The sequence below is a fragment of the Raphanus sativus genome, unplaced genomic scaffold, assembly GCF_000801105.2.
Source record: "Raphanus sativus cultivar WK10039 unplaced genomic scaffold, ASM80110v3 Scaffold4630, whole genome shotgun sequence".
NCBI lineage: Eukaryota > Viridiplantae > Streptophyta > Magnoliopsida > Brassicales > Brassicaceae > Raphanus > Raphanus sativus.
In genome coordinates, this window is record NW_026619932.1 from 1 (window position 1) to 6,035 (window position 6,035).

Sequence of the window (6,035 nt, forward strand, 5' to 3'; positions counted from 1 at the left end):
ATCTTTCAGGTAGTTTCTGTTGTCTAAGAACTCAGGTGTCCTCTGAAGTCCAAGACATCCGAACAAACTCATTCTCCTTCTCCAGACAATCTCATCATGACCCAACTCCACAGAAAACTGGTGAGGAACTTGGTTTGACGAAGGCGGGTTCAGCGGCTTTCTTGCCATCGGGACGCTTGGTAGAGATCCTGAAAACCAAAATTCACAGCTTCCGTTGTAGAAGACGATGTAACCGGAGCAAGGAAGAGATGGCAAAGCTCGTTACTGAGAAACTAGACAAGTTTCTTGAGGAATATCCTGAGGATAGTAGCAGTAAACAAGTAGAGAGATCGAAGGCAGAATCTGATGCATGTCCCGCGCAAGGTCATAGTATCGTTCCATTATCTACTGAGCCTACGAAGAGAATCAATGAAGTAAAGAAGATAAAGGGCTTACTTAAAAGCGTCTTCAAGAGAAGAAAGGAAGTAGAAAGAGAGTGTAACTCAACGGAGAAACATGGCACAAGAGATTTGATTAAAAGGATATTTAAAAAGTTCCACGGCTCTCCTTCAAAGACGAGAAATGATGATGACGAAGATGATGATGATTATTCCATGCACATGAAGAAAGATATAAGAAAGGTTTGAGTCGTTTTAGCTTTAAGCGTTTTCAAATCTTATCCAAAGAGATTGGTTGATAAATTCTGAAACTTAATGAGGTTTTGGTTATAGAGTGTTCAAATCTTCCAAAGTAAAGTCCATCCTGTCATGTGTACACCTGAAAGAAACGATAGCAAGATAGATGACAGAAGAAGCTGCATCAACGGCTGCAATCTCAAGGTACCAAGCCTTAATGGAAGGTTTCTCGTTCCAGGTTCCATCTCTAAAGTGAACAAGAAAAAGGAAAACTGGATCAAGACTGATGCAGAGTGTAAGTCGAGATGTTATGAAGAACAACACACAGAATACTAGTCATGTTATTTCTCTCTCAAGAGTTTTCATATTGTGTGCTTGTTTTTGCAGATCATGTTCTGGAACTGTGAAGATGCAATACATTGCAACAAACCTCCACTGATGTTCCAAGCGAAATTCTCTCCTATCAAACATATATACATACTACCAAAATCGTTGTCTAGTAATGTGTAATCAAATGTACGAGTCTTCGGATTCAGAATTTCGTAGTTATTCCAAAAATAATATGAATATATATATAACTATAGACGCATATCTACAGTGTAACAAAAAAAAGACGCATGTCTACAAAATCATTGTCTAGTAATGTGTAATCAAAAGGTTGTGTATTATAGTTTAAGGTAATGAATAAGAAACTTCTATTTTTATAGAAGTATAGTACCAAAATTTAAGCACATTCGCAGTAGTGAGTTTAGCCACAACTGTTAACCGCTCACAAGAGCCACATCTCTGCTCCAAACGAGTAACTGCTCACAAAATGTGTTTCATATACGACTCTTTGACTCTTGAGCTTGCATTCAACACCATTCATGCACCTCATAATATAAGCTAAGAATATGTAAACATCTAGAACTCCATGAGGCTACTAATTAAAAATAGAGAAGAAATAGAGGTACTAAACATGATACTTCTTTGACCAGATTCAATTGGTTAACAGAAAATCAGGTCCAGTGTTACTGATCAATATTGAAACAAACAAAAAGGAAACCCAGACCACTAAGAAAACTATCAAGTAGATGTTGGATAAGCTTCAAGAGATAACTTAGGAAACAAGTTATTCTAAAGTAAAGATGAATAACTAATAGGTTTAGGATAAAGATAAAGATTCCTAGATTCAATTGTAATAGGATAAGTCAAGTAGTTTCTATTACCTATATATAGAGATCAAAAGTGTAAGAAGATCTCAAGAAAGAAAAGTGTAAGAAAGCAAAGGAAGATTAATAAAACAAAGAGAACGTTTTATTAACTTGTGTTCATATTCACTATATTTGGTATCAGAGCAAACCAGGTTATTGTCTTTGACGAAGATCGATGGGAGACAAAGACGATAAAGACGTCAAACCGCAGGGAAACATGCCCGCTGTACCGCCTTCGGTGAAAACACCGATGCTCACGACAACAAACTATGCAGTATGGACTATGCGCATGAAGGTGTTGTTAAGGTTTCATGATGTATGGGAAACCATTGAACCAGGTTCAAAGGATCAGAAGAGAAACGACCTAGCTACTGTCATGATATTCCAAGGAATTCCGGAGAACCTTATCCTACAAGTTGGAGATCATGAATCTCCTAAAGAGATATGGGAAGCATTAAAAGCATTAAATCTTGGTGCTGATCGTGTTATTGAAGCTCGGTTGCACACATTGATGATTGACTTTGATCGTCTAATGATGAAAGATAATGAATCGATAGACTCATTCTCAGGAAGGATGTCGGAATATGTAGGAACAGCGGCTTCTTTAGGTCATACGATGGAAGAACCAAAACTTGTAAAGAAGTTTCTTTCTTGTCTGCCAGACAAGTTTCTACAGATCTCTGCAACCCTCGAACAAGTTCTTGACCTAAATAAAACAAGATTTGAAGATGTAGTAGGACGTCTCAAGGCGTTTGAAGAGCGTTGCCGAGGAAAAGAACGAATGAAAACAGAAAAGATTGAAGAGCAAGGGAATCTTCTCTACTCTGATCATGGAAACAGAGGGAGAGGACGAGGAGGAAACAGAGGTCGTGGCAGAGAAGGAAGAGGAAGAGGGCGAGGCAGAAGCAGCAACTCATACGAGAAAAAGGAGAAAAGAGACTACTCACAGATTGAATGTTTTAATTGTCATAAGAAAGGTCACTTCGCATCTGTTTGCACCGAGAAGAAGGATGATCAGGAGCTTAACAAGACTGAGACAGAAGCAGCAGAAGTAGCACTTTACTTACACGAACTAGTGTATCTGAATGAAGAAAAGGTAATGCCTAAAACACTTAAACCAAGCAAGACTGATGATAAGAGTTGGTTCCTTGACAACGGAGCTAGCAATCATATGACAGGAGAGAAGTCCTACTTCTCAGAACTCAACGAAAATATAAAAGGCAAAGTAAAGTTTGGAGATGGTTCATGTGTGAAGATAGAAGGTAAAGGATCAATTCTCTTTGAAGCAAAGACAAGAGAACAGAAGCTTCTTACGGATGTATACTACATACCAGACCTAAGAAGTAACATACTCAGTCTCGGTCAAGCCACTGAACAAGGTTGCGATGTAAGGATGAAAGACAATTACTTGACTTTAAGAGATCCAAACGGGAGACTATTAGTGAAAGTACTAAGATCAGCTAATCGACTCTACAAGATATCTCTCAAAGTAGGTAAACCTACTTGTCTTCTCTCAAAGATAAGTGAAGAACCGTGGAGATGGCACGCTCGTCTCGGACATATTAGCTTCAAGACGATACGAAGTATGGCAACACAGGAGATGGTTTTAGGCTTACCAGATATCAGCGAAGTAAAACAGTTGTGTGATTCTTGTCTCGTTGGTAAACAGACAAGACACAGCTTTCCCTCTGCAACTCAGTACAGATCAAAGCAAGTCTTAGAGTTGTTACACGCCGATCTCTGTGGGCCAATCACTCCAGCAACCTTGGGGCAAAACAGATATATATTTGTCATTATAGATGACAACACGAGATTCATGTGGTCTATATTACTCAAAGAGAAAGGAGAAGCTTTTGAGAAATTTAAGACCTTCAAAGCACTCGTGGAGAAAGAAGTAAACAAAGCTATTATAACACTCAGAACAGACCGGGGAGGGGAGTTTACTTCAAGAGACTTCTCTCAGTTTTGCAGTGACAATGGCATCAGAAGACACTTAACAGCACCATACACCCCTCAACAAAACGGTGTTGTTGAGAGGAGAAACCGAACTTTAATGGAGATGACGAGAAGTATGTTGAAAGCTATGAAAGTACCCAACTATATGTGGGGTGAAGCAGTTCGACACGCAACGTACTTGATCAACCGGGTTCCTACTAGAGTTTTGAAAAATCAAACTCCTTATGAATGTCTAAAGGGAAGAAAGCCAAGTATCGGACATATAAGAGTTTTTGGTTGCTTAGCTTACGCGAAGATCGATTCAGTTCTACTAAGGAAGCTCGACGATAGATCACAATGTCTTGTTCATCTAGGTATTGAACCCGGATCGAAAGCTTACCGTTTATACAATCCAAGCACCAAGAAAATAATAGTAAGCCGCGATGTGAAGTTTGATGAGGAGAAACATTGGAACTGGAATAGAGGAAAGCAAGAAGATTCTGGTATGTTTCACATGACGTGGGGAACTAGTATAAACAAAGGAAAGGGTCCATTCATTATCTCACAGGAAGAAAATACAGAGGCTCAAACCGAAGCTGAAACAGAGCAAAACGAAACAGAACAGCTCGAAACAGAGCAACACGAAACAGAGCCGGTAGATGAAAGTGAGAACAATGAACCAAGGAGATCAACGCGACAGACGAAGACTCCGAGTTATCTAGACGACTACTTACTACTTGCCAAGATCGAGTGTGAACTACTCCTACTCTCCATCAATGACGAACCAGCAACATATCGAGAAGCAAAGAAACATGTTCGTTGGACAAGAGCATGTAAGGATGAGATAGATTCTATCAATAAGAATAAGACATGGACATTGGTAGATAAACCTCAAGGAGTTAAAGTCATCGGTCTAAAGTGGATTTTTAAGATCAAGAGGAATGCGGATGGAACAATCAACAAATTCAAAGCGAGACTAGTAGCGAAAGGATATGTGCAAGAACACGGAATAGACTTTGAAGAAGTGTTCGCTCCAGTAGCTCGCTTAGAGACAATCCGACTTCTAGTCAGTTTAGCATCTGCAAACAACTGGGAGATTCACCACTTGGACGTCAAAACGGCATTCTTGCACGGAGAGCTAAACGAAGATGTCTATGTTAGTCAGCCTGAGGGATTTGAAAAAGAGGGAGAAGAAGAGAAAGTTTTCAAACTCTCTAAGGCATTATATGGACTAAGGCAAGCTCCTCGCGCTTGGAATACTAAGCTCGATCAGATACTTAAGAAGCTAAGGTTTAAAAGGTGTGCAAAGGAGAGTTCGGTATACAGAAGAGAAGAAAGAGACGAGCTACTCATCATCGCCATCTATGTTGATGACCTTTTTGTTACAGGAAACTCTACCAAGATAATCAAGGAGTTCAAAGCTTCAATGTCAAAACAGTTTGAGATGTCTGATCTCGGGTTATTAACCTATTATCTAGGTATTGAAGTAAAGCAAAGTTCAACTGGAATCATCATTAAACAAGAAGCATACGCAAGGCGTATACTAGAGGAAGCAGGTTTGGCCGACTGTAATCCAAACAGCATTCCAATGGAGTTCGGCTTACAACTATCCAAGGCAATGGAAGAACCGGAAGTTGACGCTACTCAATATCGAAGAAGGATTGGATGTTTAAGGTATCTGATGCATACTAGACCTGACATGGCATTCTCAGTTGGGATTCTAAGCAGGTACATGCAGTCACCAAGAGAGTCACACGGAAACGCCTTGAAGCAAGTATTGCGTTATCTACAAGGAACTCTCGGGCACGGTCTTGAGTTCAAGCGAGGAAGAACACAGAAGCTTGTAGGCTTTAGTGACAGCAGTCACAACACGGATCCGGATGATGGTAGGAGTACTACAGGTTACTTATTTTGCTTAGGAGAAACACCAATAACATGGTGCTCTCAGAAACAAGACACGGTAGCTTTGTCATCCTGCGAAGCCGAATTCATGGCTGCAACGGAAGCAGCTAAACAAGCTATCTGGCTACAAGACTTGTTAAGTGAAGTAACAGGAAAAGAGATGGAGAAGACAATGATCTTGGTCGACAACAAATCGGCTATATCACTGGCTAAGAATCCGGTTCTTCACCGAAGAAGCAAACACATCCACAAGAGGTTTCACTTCATTAGAGAGTGTGTTGAACGCAATCTCATTGACGTTGAACACATACCCGGATCAAGACAAAAGGCAGACATTTTAACAAAAGCTCTAGCAAAGAACAAGTTTAAAGAAATGCGAGAGATGATTCAA

General features: G+C 40.0%; 1 pseudogene; it reads left to right on the forward strand.

Moving 5' to 3' along the window:
* Window positions 1-29: 29 nt before the first annotated feature.
* LOC130507493 (protein LAZY 1-like) lies at window positions 30-1,264 on the forward strand (annotated as a pseudogene).
* Window positions 1,265-6,035: the final 4,771 nt, after the last annotated feature.